This window comes from Lagopus leucura, unplaced genomic scaffold, assembly GCF_019238085.1.
Source record: "Lagopus leucura isolate 7727_CA_CO unplaced genomic scaffold, USGS_WTPT01 Super-Scaffold_100008, whole genome shotgun sequence".
In the NCBI taxonomy this organism is placed as follows: Eukaryota; Metazoa; Chordata; class Aves; order Galliformes; family Phasianidae; genus Lagopus; species Lagopus leucura.
This window is the reverse complement of record NW_024962265.1, coordinates 19,424,691-19,440,412: the sequence shown is the minus strand read 5'-3', so window position 1 is coordinate 19,440,412 and position 15,722 is coordinate 19,424,691. Positions and strand designations below refer to the sequence as shown.

Sequence of the window (15,722 nt, the reverse complement as noted above, 5' to 3'; positions counted from 1 at the left end):
CTGTAACAGCACACCACCCATGTTAGCATCTCTTCCAGCAGTCAACTGCTTTTTACTCTTGGAGCTGGGTTTTGTTTTGTGTTGCTGTTCCGAGATGCGATGACAACTCCTCAGCAACTTCCCACGTGCCATTTGAGAAGCACAGCCCTGACCAGCTCACTCCTGTTATTTCAACAGGAAGCCCAATGCACACAGCATTTGATGAGGCTGGGCTCCAAGTGCCAATGGCAGCTCATTAATTACTCCCTGCACTTCCTTACTCTACGTCTGACTGATGGAAAGCCACTGGCCAAGTCCAAACAGTTACCTGAAGCTCATGTGAGCCGTCCTCCTAAAACATCCCTCTTTTACAATAGACCATCCTTACATTACTTAGAGTCCAAACAAACTTGCAAGCTGAGCGCAGAGCAGATCCTGATGTGGGAACAACAAAGCAATGAACTTAAACACAGGCTCTCGTTTGTGCGTTTCTGGGGGAGGAAAGGACTAGTGCCTAAGAGGGAGAAAAGTCCTTCAGATACTGTGGTCGCACAGAGTTTGCCTGAGCGGGATAAACCCGCGGTACTTTCAGTTCACTACAGGAATTGCCTGTGATATACGCCGGACTCCCCACGACGGGACAGGGAGAGCAGAGAACTCCGGAGCCCCACAGCAGCTCTCCCTGCTCTGGGGACGAGAGGCGGCAATTACTGCTCCTACACATTCAGGAGCTTCTCCAACACAGCGCTTGAACGCGCCGGTTACCCCAAGGCCAAGGAAAAGCAAGGAGACTCCCCGCAGCCCCGCCGGCAGGCACGGCCCCAGCGGAACCGCCGCCCCGCTCCCGGCCCCGCGGCAGCCCGGCGCTCGGCTCCCGGCGATGGAGCGGCGACCCCGGCACGGCACGGCCCGGTCCGGTCCCGGCTCCCTGCGGCGCTGCGCTCGGCCGCGGCTCGAGACTCCCGGCGGCTCCCGGCCCCGCAGGGAAGCCCCCTGGCCGCGCCTGGCCGGCGGGCAGAACAATGAGAAGAGGGGAAGGGAAAGAGAGAAAGTGCGGCTGCTTCCTCCCGCCGGCCCTCTGCCTGGCTCTGCCTGCAGGAGACAGCGGAGCCTGACCAGGGGCAGGGGGTGGAGAGAGCAGGAGGAGGAGGAGGAGGAGGAGGAGGAGGACGGAGGGAGGGAGGGAGCGAGGGAAGGAGGGACGAACGGGAGCCTCTCTCCTTCCCTGGGCTGTTTTTTCAGTTTCCTGTCTCGCATTGTGCTCACAGCGGATATGTGCTGCGCCTACAGGTGTGTCCCCTCCTCGCAGCTTTTCTCCGGCTCCCCGCTGTAGGCTTTGGCTGTCGGGGGGCGGCGGTGAATCGCGACCGCCATGTGACGATCGATCGATCCCTCTCGGGGCGCTCCTCTCTGCTCTCTCGCTGCCTCCCCTCTCTCTCTCCCTCTCTTTTCCCTCCCTCCTTCCTCTCTCCCTCCTTCCTCTCTCCGAGGTGGCCGCAGCCGCTGCCGCCTCCGCGCTGACTCTGGCGAGGCGGCGGCGGGGCCCGCCGGGTGCAGGGGTGGCCGCCGGGGGGCCGCCGGAGCGCCTCCGCCCAGCGCCACCGCCCGCCCCGGGCTGCCGGGAGCCGCCTCCGCGCCGAGCGTCCGCGCCGCGGGCTGCCTCCGCCGGCGCTTGCACCTGTTGAAGGTAACGCAGCCCTTTCCCTGCTTCTGCGCGCCGGGCCGGGGGCGAGCTGCCCGTTCTGCTCCCGCCTGCAACCGCCGATCGCGGGCGCCGCAACTTCACCCTTCCCCGCCGCGGGCAGGGCGGAGGGACGGGCAGGGACGGGGCCGGGGTTGGTTACGGGGCTCCCGAACCGCGGCTCCGCGCTCCCGGCGCTGTTCCTCCGCCGCCTTGCAGGCGTTGCGGCCCCCCGCTGCCGCTCCCCGCTGCCGGCTGTCCCGGTGCCCGTCGAGCTCCCGCTCCCCGCCCGGGTTTCGCAACGCCCGGTGCCGGGCAGCCTCGGGTTCGCCGCCCGCTCGGTGCGGCGCGGCCCCGGCCCCGCGTTCCGCCCCTCGCACCGCCGGCTCCAGCTCGGGTGCTCAGCCGCGTTTTGTTTGTGTCTGTTTGCGGAGGCAGCTTTAAACTTTCTTTCCAAACTGTTAATTAGATATACTGCGTTTCGCTTCTGATTCGTGCCGGTGAACGAAAGTGCCGGCCCGAAACAGTCGTGACTCAAAGCATAGTTATTGGGGCAGCGCAGAACACCTCTGCCGTTCCCTGTTGCGATGGGCCGTACCTGCGCGTGTGACTTTGTCTTCTGGGAGGCTGCAGTGGCGGTGCCACCCGGAGACAGAAGGCGTCGGGAATAAATAACCGGGGTTCTTCCTGCCTTAGTCAGACCCGGGGTGAATGTACAGAGAGTGAACTGCAAGTTTTTGGTGCCCAATTGGGAATATCGTTGCCTTTGTTATTGGTGTGTTGCAAGGCTGCGGTCCCATCCCTATTGCTGCGCTCGCCACGGAATGAAAACTTGTTTGTGGAGGAACTTGGTGCTTTTGTAGCTAACGTTGTTGTTACCTTGAATGTGATGATTAACTTATTGAACACCAGAGGGAACTCTCAATAGGTAATTCATTCAAGAGCGATATATGCTTGTTCTGCTATTTATGTTCTCATTACAATGGAATCTAGAAGGAAGCTGGGGTCGGTAAGTAATGGGCTGCTGGCATGTACCTGGCATTACCTCGAGCTTTCCTTTTCTAGGGGTGTCTGCCCCAAAGCCGGGCTGGAAATTCTTTCTCCTGCCTTTCTTAACCGGCTTTGGTGGAGCAGGGTTGTGTACTGGCTGTGGGCAGAGCAGCAGGATGACCTGTTCCCTGTGCTCCAAGGAGTAAGCTTGGCACTCCGTACCCATCCTCCTGAGTCCTGCACACATTCCTCTGGTGCAGGGGCTGCTGCCTGCCATGGAAGGGCCAGAACAGAGCATGCTTCCAGCCAAAACAAAAGGGAGGAAGTCTGCTTCTGAGCCTGGTGTGGCTTGTCCCCGCTGCCTTGAATACTTGTGGTTTCCAAGTGTGGTGGGAACCGAGTCTGACTGAAGACAGAGTAGGAACTTCTCTTTTTAAAATGCTTTTACAATGATCTGATGTAACTGAGCAAAGCTGGTGTTGATCCAGCTAAACTCGATGCTGCTTTTAGTAGTGAAGTGAAGTCCAAATGCGCACCTGAAGCTTCAGATGCTCTTGATAAGCAGCTATAACAGTTCTGTTAACCAGATTTCTCTGATACTCCCAGATTGCTGACAACATGGGAAGGATGGCATAATAACCACACTTGTGACTCTGACTTGTGCTCCAGGAGCTGAAGCATCCAGCTGTTCATCCTGTCCTTTTGCCAGAGGTTACTTTGCCATCCAGCCTTGTTTCCTATTGGAGCTCGAGTGTGCCAGTGTTTACAGCCTGGCACATGAATGTGAGCTGTACTGTATGGCTGTTCGTGCTAGAGCATAATGTGGGGAAGTCCGGTAGCATGAAGCCTCCTGCTCATCTCCGTGCTGGAAGAGGGACAAGGCAGACAGCTGGGGTCAGCTAAATCAGGTGTGATCGAGAACTGGAGCCTGACAGCACTCACGTTCTTTGGAAATGGTGTTTTCCCTAGAAAATGTGACTCAGCTGAGCTACTTTCCTATCGATTCCCGTGGGGATCAGCAGCAGGAGGCAGCTCTGTGCAGGGGGAGGCTGTGTGATGGTCTCGCTCATGGCACTCACTTTGCTGGGTTTCAGAAGGTAGCAGTGAGCAGCTTTCTTCTTCCCATCCTTCGTCCCACATGGATTCTGGGAACTAGAAGGAGAAAGGTGTGTTTTCCCTTCTCGCCAAATCTTGCTTTGTACACCTAACTGAAGAATCTGCAGATATCAGTATATAAAATATATCCTCACTAAGGGCACAGCCATTTGCTGCCTGAGTCTTCCTGCAGATATTATTGGAAGTGGCGTACAGGCTTTAAATAGCTTTCCAAAACTGGGGGCTTTTTGCTATGGGTGCATAAGCTCCCCAAATACAAACGTACATTTGAAGGGAGATTTCTTGGGATTTGGGAGGTCCCTTCCAACACAAGCCATTCTGTGATTCTCTTCATGAATGCCTGTGAATAACAAAAATACCAGTGGCCTGTTGTTAGCATGTTTGAATTCTGGCTTGTTTTTAAGAAAACTGTTTGTACACATGTACTTTTCTTTAATGATGACACGATATTAATCGTTTATATTTCTGTAACACCTGGATTCTGAAATTTTGCATTCACTTTTAAAATGTTTATTGTATGAAGCACTGAATGAAGATATTTATTACACCAGTGCCACATTCTGACTATTGAATTACAACTGTAAAATTAAGGTAACAAGCTTAAATTAGAGTTTGCAACTTTAAACTCTTGCCAGCAAGCAGTTAATGGCAACGTTAACTGCTAGTAAAGTAATTGCTGCCATTTTTTTACTGTCATTTTGTTCTCACTTTCCTCCAGTCAGACTGTTCTATAGACATATAATGAATATTCCCCAAAATAGCTTGGCATTGTCGCTGATGCAGTTCCTCATCAGAACCAATGTGATGATGAGCTAATGTGCACTTCATTAAACACACTTGATTTATGCAAATAAAAGCTGTGGGGCCTTCCTTAAGTAAAGTTAGCACATCTTAGTGAGATGAGAGTCTAAACAATTAAAAATGGAATTAAGTAAACAAACAACTCTAATGAAGCATTCCTGCCACTTTTTTACCTTTGTCTTTTGGACTCAGTAGTGGATATCTATTATGCCTTTTCTTGCAGGCTTTCTCAACCAGTATGGAATCCTCAGTTTATAGTGAGAGGATCCAATTCTGTTTAGATGGTTTCCACTAGCATTAAAAATAATAATAATAATAATAATAAAAAAAGATAAAGTAATCACAAGATGTAATATAGCCAGGTGCAACTAGAATTAGTCAAGTATTACTTGACTAGTTTTGTTTCAATATGGGCCCAACTTGGAATTGATATTCATCTCTTAATTCTCATTTAAAAACCAACCAACAAACAAAAGCACTGCACACGTAACCTGATAAGGCATTTAGATGGTGTCTCTTTTAGAAGTGCAATATTTAGACAGCAAGTACTTTCACTGCTTGGTCAAAACTTGCATAGACAAAGTAGAAATAAGGAAAGGAAGAAATAAGTTTTATGTACCCATCAGTGGCTTAGTGTTACAGAGAAGCTCCGTTAGTGACCAGAAAATTGCTCAGGCTTGGCTTTAGAAGGAGGCTGTGGAGTCTGTGCCGGGAAGGCTCTAAAGAAGCGGATGGATGGAGGAGGCTGAGGACACGTGCTTGCCCAAGCACTGGAGGGTTGGGACTTGTCCTTAGGGAGATAGTTCATGGGTATCTGGTAAAGCTGAATGTTTCTTGGTCTCTTTAGGAATAGATAGCTTTTGGATCTCTCTAAGCTTCTTTCTGTCTTGGATGTTGGAGGGAAGCCTCATAACTCCCTGAAGTGTCCATACCTAACAAAGATCAGCAACAACAGTTAGACACACCGAAGCCAAGCACCCTCTGCTCAGTCACCCAGCTGCAGGCTGCTGCAGTGCAAGGCAGAGTTCAACCCCAGGAGTGTGTCAGCACAGCTGTGATCACCACCACGTGCTCCTTGGGTTGTTTGGTTTCTCTTTGAAATCTAGCTTCCATGAGCCAGTGCTGGCGCCGGGGCAGCTTGATGATTAGCTCCATGCTGAGTTCCCTGACAGTTGCCAGAGGACAGAGTTCACCCAGCACCTTACAAGGTGCTTCTGCCTGTCCTCCACCTCTATGGGTAGCTGCTGAGCTTTCGTTTTCCTGGGCTGGTGCTAGATATGGACTATTCCACTTCCTGCCCATGGGCAAACAGCTTGGTTGTGTGCTGGAAAGAACTGCAAACAGGAATTTTGCTTTATTCAGACAGAGTGTGTTTTTAGAAAGTTGGTTATCTAATTATAGCCTTATTTCTACTGTTTAGCTGGTTTTTCTCAGTAACTGATATTGCTAATTTAGGGCCATAAGTAAAGAGTAGAGGCTTTTTGGTCATTTGCAGTGAATGGATTTTGTGTTACTTGGCAGCAGTCACTTTCTTTATGCTGGAGATGTGTCATCTCTTTCTTTCTGTTAGAAGTGTATAAATCCTTCTCAATCCTACAGCAAACCAGAAAGAAGTGGAGAAATTTTGCCACTCAGACTATCCTTCCTGTCTTTTGGTAGATCATCAAGAGTGTTCCACGAAGTACATAGGAACTGTCAACAATCAACTTGACTTTAACTTTTTAAAAATAAAATCCATGTAATTTTTAGCAGCTAAGCTTAATTGTTACAGAACTTGCATTTTTTTAAGAAAAAAATAAGTTGATGCTTATTGCTGAATGGATGTAGCTAGCATCTTTCTAGATAAGCTGGATTGGTTCTGCGTGTCAGCTCAGTTTGAAGGGAATTCTCATAAACCCAACAGTAATCTTCCCATGTCTAGAGATCATTAGGGTGATAGCTGAGTCTCCCAGGACTCCTGGAGAAGTGACGTAGAAATAAAGTCTCACATTTCAGGCTTAACCTTCTGGCTATACTAACTGGCTGTGTTTTAAATATGTATGTTGAGAGTATGAGAGTATGCTTCTCACATCCTTTTTCCTGCAGCTTCTTTATAGCTTAAGAAGAGACAGTAGTTCTTCCTGGCAGATGGATGTACCTATAATACTCTTGTATATAAAGATATAGCACTTGCATGCCTAGTTGTGTCGCTATTTAGAATTGAGGAGGGACCAATTATTTAATCCATGTGGGAAAATAATTATCATTCAAGTGTCTTCAGCCACAGGAAGAAAGTTAAGGATAGAAAAAATGAAATACATCAGTTTGGTAAAACAAGTGCCACTGAAATACAGTGAGATCTCCCAGAGCTCTCTCTATTTTCCCTGAGTCAAAGGGGGCAGTTCAGTCAACTTTTTCTTGGACATCAGTAGGCATACATGGCAAATAAAAGTTACTTTCCTTAAGATATGATACTTGGCTTACATTAGTAGGCTACAGTTTCCTTCAGCTTGTCATAGTTATTTAGTCAGTCCTTTCTCTTTAATGATTCTGGTTGTGTTCATTGTAACTGGAAGTCCAAGATACACTGTATCTCTCTTAAATGCATGAGAAGATTGTTAATTTGTCATTCATTAATACGTTGGTGTGACGTGTTGAACTTGTGTGTTTTCTTCATTAAATCAGTATGAGACAAATTGGTTGAGACTTAGCAGTGGGCCTGTTGAATTTTATGGCCAAAAAAAAAAAAAAAAAAAAGGCAATAATTTAACCTCTTTAGGAAAGACATAGAGCTGCTGGAATGGGTCCAGAGGAGGGCCGCAAAGATGGTCAGAGGGCTGGAGAACCTCTCCTAGGAGGAAAGGCTGAGGGAGCTGGGCTTGTTCAGCCTGGAGAAGAGAAGGCTCTGGTGAGTCCTTCTCACCAGGAAGTGGTTGAGGCCTTCCTGTACTTGAAGGGAGCTTATAAGCAGGAGGGAGACCATCCTTCTATGTGGTCTGAAAGGAGAGGGGGGAATGGCTTTAAGTTGAAAGAGGGAGATTTAGGACAGATGTTAGGGAGAAATTTTTTAGGTCAGAGAGTGGTGAGGCACTGGAAACAAATTGTCTGGAGAAGCTGTGGGTGCCCCATCCCTGGAGACACTCAAGGCCAGGTTGTATGGGGACCTGGGCAGCCTGAACTGCTGAGTGGCAGCCTGTCCATGGCAGGGGATTGGAACTAGATGGTCTCTAAGGTCCCTTTCAACCCAAGCTATTCTATGATTTGATTTCCAGCCTGGTAGGAGTGACAAGTATCTTAAAAGGAAAAAAAGAAAAAAAAAAAAAAAGATTTTGTGTGCAATTTTGATTCAGATCATCAGCAATTGAAACTTTTTCCCTTCTGAATTAACTGGCAGCCTATGTAAGTGCTAGATGTGATTACAAAGCCTGGTTGCTTCTTGGTTATTTTTTTTTTCCGCCCAGAAGTGCTACATGAAGATATAGCTTGTATTTCAATGGCTTTTACTCAGACACAAAGTGTCCTTGTGATACTCATAAGAAGTTTTTCAGGAGTCCGTAACTCTAAGGCTGCAGAGCGGATATTGTGGGTGAGGAGCATACATGTGCTGTGTGCTCCAGGTTGCCTCGTCCTGCCCACCCAAACTGTTGAGTTGAAAACCTAAAAGATTTTCTTTATATTGGCAACCCCACAATCCTGGTATGCATTTACTTACTGCAGGGAGATGCCTTTAATGTTCATTAACAGATGGTCTCTTCTTTTGACATTTAGCAGTGGCAAGGTCTGCAAGCATTTCATAGTCCATTGTGCATTTGATGCAGTGTTCAGCAGCACTAGTGAAAATGCACAGCAATATTGTTCTGGGTTTGTTGTTCAACATTTTGTTTTGTTTTGGTTTTTTTTTGAGCATCAGCCATGGGACTGGGTGTAGTGTTGCCATGTTGCTCATTATTGCTGCATGCTGTCCTACCCCATTCAGTGTTTCTATTTATTTTTGTATCTTTGCATCCATCAACCACATTAGCCTCTTTAATAACAACATGAACTCCTAGCGTGATGCTTGGTTATGCGTCTAAGAGGACCTCTCTATCCTTTCTGGTTTCCTTACTTCTTAACTTCACAGTCCTCTGATTTGCAAACCTACTCACATTCCTTATTACTAGATAGATACATCTGCATTCAGATGTCTTAAGAGTGTTTTGGCTGGAATGAGCTCAGCTTGACAAATTATTGAGATAACTCTGTGTGATATCCTTTCTATTGTTATTTACCATGCTACTAAACCATGTAATCCATTAATTTTATTGCAGAGGATGTGCTTATTTCCAGCCAGGCAATAAAACTAATAAGAGATATAGAGCATAATTCCAGTCTCTGTGAACTGCACAAGGAGTATTACACTTCCATTGTGATGTTATTCAGCAATGATAACTTTGAGATCTTTGATTTAACTGCTTTTTAATCTATTTGGCATGTATTTTTTATATTCTGTTCTTAAAATCTGGTTGATTTGATATTCGTTGACACATTGTTAAGTCTTCACTTGCTGAATTCAGTGTGAAATCAATAGATTTCACCTGCCTTACTCTTCCCCCTTTTGTGTTTATACAAATGACATGTTGGAAAATTCCTCATTTTCTTGAACTGCCAGTTACAAATGCTTTTTTGCTTAAGATACTAAGAAACCCACAGAGCACGTGATTTCTTTTCAGCTGTGCACGTTGTCCAGCCCCTTGTCTTATATTTTAACTAAAGCATCTTTTCTTCATCTCTCCCAGCAGGAACAAGTACACGTCAAAAGGCGCTTTGTCCTGGCAGCTATTTGCACAGAAGCCTGAGGCACTAGAGCTCCCTCTTGCTAGTGGTGGTCGTGCTGCTCAGGTGGGCTAAGGATTTACTTGGATTGACATTTTTTGATTTTATTTTTTTTTTAACCTCTCTTTCTCCTTTCCAAGAGGTGTGTTGCTCACTTGAGGAAGAGGGGGTCCTCTTGTAGAGCTCTGCAGTGTGGTTGCTTGGGTATGTTAAGAGAAGAGATGGCCGTGGGGGGGGTTTATTTGCTTTGGCTTTAGGTTGAAATGTGACCTCAAATTAAGTTTAATAATCTGCCAGGAGAATGTATTTACTTTACATTTGTGATCGATACTCTCTGATTTCATAGTGATTTTTATGCATACTTTTATACCTCCTGGACCTATAGTGTAAAATGACATTAAGCAACTTGTGTGTGCGAGTCATCTCCAAGGTAACTTAGTTATCAAAACACAGTATCTCAGTTGCTCAGAGTAACACCACTTGTCTAATTGCACTTTAACAGTCTGCATTGCTTGTACTGCTGCTTTTCAAATTGTCGTGTACAGGTGTGCTTGGTGAGAACTTCCCAATTTACTTTTCCCAGTTGTAGCAATTAGTTCTTATCTGTTCATTTTGATCCTCGGGCCTGTGAAATAAATAAGTACATCTTAGAAATGTAAACAGTATCCTTCAAACTAAACTCTTCATGCTATTTTCTCCTACTGATAATCTGAAGAGGCAGCCTGTGTTTTCTGTTGTTTGTGGCATAATTAGTCTACTTCAATTATACTTGAATGAGAGCTCTGATATCAGAAGGGAATTTAGCAGCATCAGAAGTTTGGAGCTTTTTCATGAAGGAGCAGTGAGGACTTTTCTGTACATTATTACCAAGCTTGTTGGGAGAAGAAGAGGCTGTAAATTCATGGTTACATACCTGTATTCCTTCCTTCCCTCTCAGAGTCTTTTCTATTTTACCCACATCTTTCATGTACAGTAATATGACAAGGTCATGTTGTTTGCTGCTGTGTCTCCTTCCAAAACTCTTCACTGTGCTAATAGCATTTGCCAGACCAAACAGGCCTGTTTGCTAGCATACACAAAGTCTGGGCTGCTTTGTGTACAGCTGCTTTTGGTGCTAGAGTGCCATGTATATGATCTGCTGTATGCAGTGGAGTCTTGTAGGTTTCTTGACCGGTGACTCTATGGCTTCTGGTTTTGTTTTGCATTTAGCAGATAATTTCAGTTATCTGATTTTTTTTTTTCATTGCTGCTTTTTGAGGAATTTTGCAGAATCCCAAGGTGAAAAATCCAATGAGTGTTTTGTCTTAGTATGTAAGTACAACAAATGGATGCCACAGCGTTCTTTCTCAACCAGGAAGGATAAAGACCTGCTAGCTCTGTTATCTGTCTTGCTCCTCTCCCCAGAAGCCCCTATGTGAGAGGAGACCTGCATTCCCAGATTTCCTGGCTTGAGCAGAGACTTCTGCAAAGCACTTCTACTTCAAGCTCTCTGTACCCATGAGGTGGTTTGGCACAGGGGGAGCTGTGGCAAATGGGTTAGCAGCACGCATAGACCATGCACGCTAACATGGAGGCATTGGTGGCTGCTCTTCTGTAAGTTGTTCCCTCCGTCAGTGGCTGGTAACTGCTTGGTTCTGCTACCACAACTGTTTTGTGAACTGGACAGAAGAGCTGATCTGGCATTAAACTCTATTACATGTAATTATTTTGTGGCTTTGAAAGAAGTTATTTTAAAAGCCTGATTGCAACTCAGCTGTGTTTTACAGCACGGCCACACCAAAATGTGCATCTTTGCAGTGTTGGATTGAGAAGCTGAAAGGGTTAAAAAAAAAAAAAAAAAAAGGCTATTAAAGACTCACTTTAACTGATATTTTTGCCAAATTCTTTGTGTTATCAAGCCATGGCTGTGTCTGCTGCTGTCATCCTTTCCTGCTCATCCCCTTCTGGGTGGCCCTATTAGTCAGGAAAAAGGAGGCTTTTACGAACAAAGTTTGGGTGTTGAGTTTGTGTATTCAGTAACAGCAGTGCCCTTGTGTGGTTCACTTCCATTGGGAATAATAGGAGGTGGCCTTAAATTGAATACAGCCATTTTGCATGGACCTTGCTAGGGCTTTTATTCTCAGTGGATGCTCTAAGCATGGTGTCTATATGCACTTATGGAGAGAGAATAGAGTGAGAATAGAGTGAGAATAGGCCAGCTTTCTGGATGCCCAATGGTTTTCTTTTTTAGCTAATGACCTCCTGTGCATTACCAGCACATGGACTGTGCTAGTAGTGTAGTGCTAACCATGCATGTAGTCATTTCCTTTTCCCTCTTACCTCCTTTTAGAAGACTTTGCTCTTGAATCTTGTAAATGGGGTGATAATTTCAAAGCAAACAACTTTCAGTTGTTTCTTGCCAACTTTTGCCCACAAGGTATGCAAAGTAAACAGAGCAGTTGGAAAATTAGTTTCCTACCTCCCCTCCTGCTACAAAGCATCCCAGGATGTCTCTTGGCTCTTTTTAAAGTATGAGTGAAATGAGAACATTTTTACATTTGTTACATTTCTACATTTTCACAATTGTTACACCAAATTGCCTTTTAATGAATGAAGCCATTGCACAGGTCATTCATATTCTTCTTTAGGAAAACCTTCTAAAACGTGAGGCTTTTGAAAAATCTCCCCAGTTCATGTATTGAACGTAGAGCTGTTCCACTGCTTTCTGCAGTGAAAGGAAGTTGAAATATCAAGGATGAAGTGAAAAGAAAAAAATATAAAAAAAAAATAAAACATGATTTTGAAGTACATTCTGGTGAAATATGAGAATTCCTAGTCTTCTTAGGCTCTTGGAGGTAACTGAAAAGAATTTCCAGGTTGCCTCTGTGTTTTTGTTTGATTTGAAAACTGTATCTCTCATTGCTGGAGTGGCAGGTACACAGCACTCACAGGGAGTGATACCTGTCATAGGATATGAATATACACGGCCAAGCTCTGCCCTCCAGCTGTTTTAATGCAAGGAGGAGGTATTAAAAATTAATTTAAGAATATTTTTAAAGGGAGAAGATATTTAAAAAAAAAAAAATTGACTTTAAAAAGAATGTGTCTTTAAAATTTGGCAAAGAAATGGTTAACACTTAATCTTCTCAGCTCCAGCCTAGGTATTGAACAGCCTCTGCCAATTGAGCAATAGGAAAATTTGTTAAGTGTGAAAACTAGACCTGAGGTTATTGACCCTGAGGCTTGGCTACGAGGAGATGGCATATCTCTATAGATAAATATCCATTATGTGATAGCCTCCAAATGAGGGAGGGCAAGTCCCATGTGTATAAGGCTTACAAGAATTCAAGTCAACAATCGAGTTATAATCTAATGAGGCCACAAGCACAAACATGACTTCAATTTAAGCTTACCCATGGAAAGCTGGAGGCACCTGTCCCAAAAGAAGGCTCTTCATTAGTGCCTTTACTCCCTTGGCGTGCTTCAAATGGCTCTATTGCAATAACCCCTACAATTTCTCCTTCACGGGTTTCTGATCCCTTCAGGAAAGTAGTTACACATATGGAGTGCACTCTATTCCTTTTCAGAAATAGGTTCTGTATTATATACAGGGATAAATAATATGTAATTATATATAACATATAACATAATTACAATTAATGTGTTTTTAAAGGGAAGTATGCTTTGGCGTGTGAAAACTTTTCCATCATGAGTAAAGATTTTGAAACTCACTGAAGGTTGGCTTGCTGTTTTTTTTGTTAAATAGAAATTCCTTGAGTGCCATAAACATTAACTCAAAACATCTGAAAGAATGTAACAGTTCTGTCTTCTTCTGGAATATTTCAGTTGTGCTCGTGCCAAATATTGAGCAGTGAGCTCAGCTGCAAGGGCCTCATCTGGCTGTACTTGTAGTCCCTACAATGTATGAGCTGATTTATTAATTTTTTAGTACAGATTTAATGTTAAGCTTTCATGTTTACTTGAAGGGAGAGGAAATATTACAATTAGAGCACATTTTTTAGTCATGTGTATATCTATGAGCCACAAGGCAAGGATGATGTGTTCTTGCAATAATTTATTTTTAAGTAGCTATGCTTCAATAAAGCACGAGATCAGGCATTCCACACCACACAGTAACATTTCTTGCTCTTTAGCTCAAATAAACTTCAGCTCAACTGGCATATATATTTTTTTTTCTAAGTGAAATTATGACTATCTACTTTACAAACCTAAGAGAAATTAGGACATGATGTAGCCTTCTGCTTAGTCTATCCTCCAAGATGCTGCTTTGTGAAATTTGATTCAGCGTCTGTTTTTTTACCTGTGAATCCTTAGTGAGGTTAAAACTATCCAGATAAATTCAATGCAAATATCATGCAGATGTTACCAAACCCAGGAGATGGCTGAATGGCTGTTGTGAAAGGCTTTGTGATCAGACAGGAAATCAGAGTCTCATCTGCTTCTCTGTTGCAATTACAACAGCTGCTTTTCTATATAGTCTGAAGACAAATCTTTTATAGGTGACATCTAGGTTGGTGGTGGTTGTTTGTTTGTTTTTCCAGGTTGGTGTGATAAGATTGTACATGCAAAAGTCTTGAGAATGCTTATGGTTTCTAATCTTCATTATAAATATCTGTGATCTTCAGTAAGGTGGACCAACGTACCTCAAACTGTATTGCTACTTACAGAGAAATAAGATCGCTTTCCTCAAGGGAACACCTGTGCAATGTTCAGATAAAGTGCTTTATCTAGAGTGTAGAGATGGAGACACCAAACCTTCTGTGTGCATGCTCAACCAGGCTGGGGGTACTCAAGGGAGAAACTCACTTTCTCCTTCAGGTTTTGATTCTCTGTGATAATAAAAGAAGCACCATTCTACCTTCTTCTTCACTTGGGCTGGGTGCTGTCCTGCAGCAGGTGGCCTGTTGGCTCTTGTTCAGAGGGGGAAGCTGCTCTCCTTTAACAGGAGAGTGAAGTGAATGGCAGGGCTATTCTTACTTGCCCAGGGTCAAAAGTGTAGATTTAGTGCTCAGTGCTGGCAGACCCAGCAGTAGGAATCACTGGTCCTCAGGCCTTTGTGTTCAGAGATTCTGAAGAATCTCCTCTTGGCTGAAGAATGACCCTCAGGTGGTGGTTTGGACCTATTGTATAACTCCAGCCCATGAGAATGTGCTGAGATTACACTGAGTGTGTGCTTGTGCAATAAAAATAAATTGTGAATCTGCAGAAGCAGGTCCGTTTAAAATAAAGTATCACAACATCAATTATGAGCAGAGGATGTGAAGTAAATCCTTCACCAGTGTTCTCTGGTAGCTCTGCAAACATCTCACTGTTCCTAGAATGCAAAATCATTCCTCCCTCCTAAAGAGTACCAAATGCTTTTAATATTGACTGAGAGATTAAAAAAGACAACAACAGTGAAGTTTATAGTTCAGATCCTATTATTGCATTGAATAGCCATTAATATTGCTGCTGGGGGAAAGGCGGTAGGAAAGGAAGCTGAGCTTCTTATAACTGCAAACTTCAGAGCTTCTAAACTTTTAAAACACTCCTGCTGCTTCCTCCCATGTCAATACCAACTGCCATGCTCTGTTTGTATTTTGGATGTCAACTTGGGAAAAGATTTGATTTGGTGCTGCAGCACAGCTTGAGGAACCTGCTGTACAGAATATTAATATCTCATCTTGTTTCATTAATATCAATTTCAGGCATGCATTCCAAAGAGGGTTAGTATTAAGCTGGTTTTAATCGCTGCAATATTCTGCAGATTTCTAGACAGAACACACCAGCTGGTTTGCACTAAATTTTACGGTACAGGAGATGAGAAACAGGCTTCCTCAGGGAAAGGGGGGGCTGGCAGTGCAAGTCCTTATTGCACTGGGGAGTTCTCTGCACTGGCAATTGTCTTGCTTTCAAAGAGAGAACTGGTTTCAAATGCAAGGTTGGAAACCAGAGGAGTGTCTTTCTTTGGCTCTGCTCTCTCCTTGGTTTCTGACAACCCTGCCCAGATACATTTTTGTCCTGGTCCCATCTCCTGTCTCTGGTCTCAACTCCTGTGCTTCCTTGCACTTGCCTGTCTCTGGTTTCATTCTGCAGTGGAAATGTGAGCTGGATATGTGGGATGTCTCAGGGCCACCACCCCCTCCCTGCACACCTAGTGCAGGAGGGGCTGTGCAGATGTTTGCTGAGTGTTGAGCAGATGCTGCCAGGTCTCATCGCCTGGGAGGCCCTGCAGATCTTTGTATCTGAAGCACAACACCAAATGAGATTATGAGACATTAGGGTGTTGGTGTTTGTTTTGTGGGTTTCTTTTTTTTTTTTTTTGGGGGGGGGGGGGAGGGGGAGGGGGGGGTTATTTTGTTTTGTTTTTTTTTTTTGCAATTCA

The 15,722-nt window shown here is 44.7% G+C and overlaps 1 protein-coding gene across 2 annotated transcripts in view; it reads left to right on the top strand.

Annotated features, from left to right (window-relative positions):
* Positions 1-1,175: 1,175 nt before the first annotated feature.
* Positions 1,176-15,722, top strand: part of PLXNB2 (plexin B2) — a 249,621-nt gene continuing 235,074 nt past the window's right edge. The window contains exons 1-2 of one of the 2 annotated variants that reach the window (XM_042872395.1): positions 1,176-1,269; positions 9,322-9,424. The gene's annotated coding sequence lies outside the window, so the exon portion shown is untranslated. The remainder of the gene's footprint in view (positions 1,270-9,321; positions 9,425-15,722) is intronic. The other variant, XM_042872396.1, reaches the window with a different exon arrangement.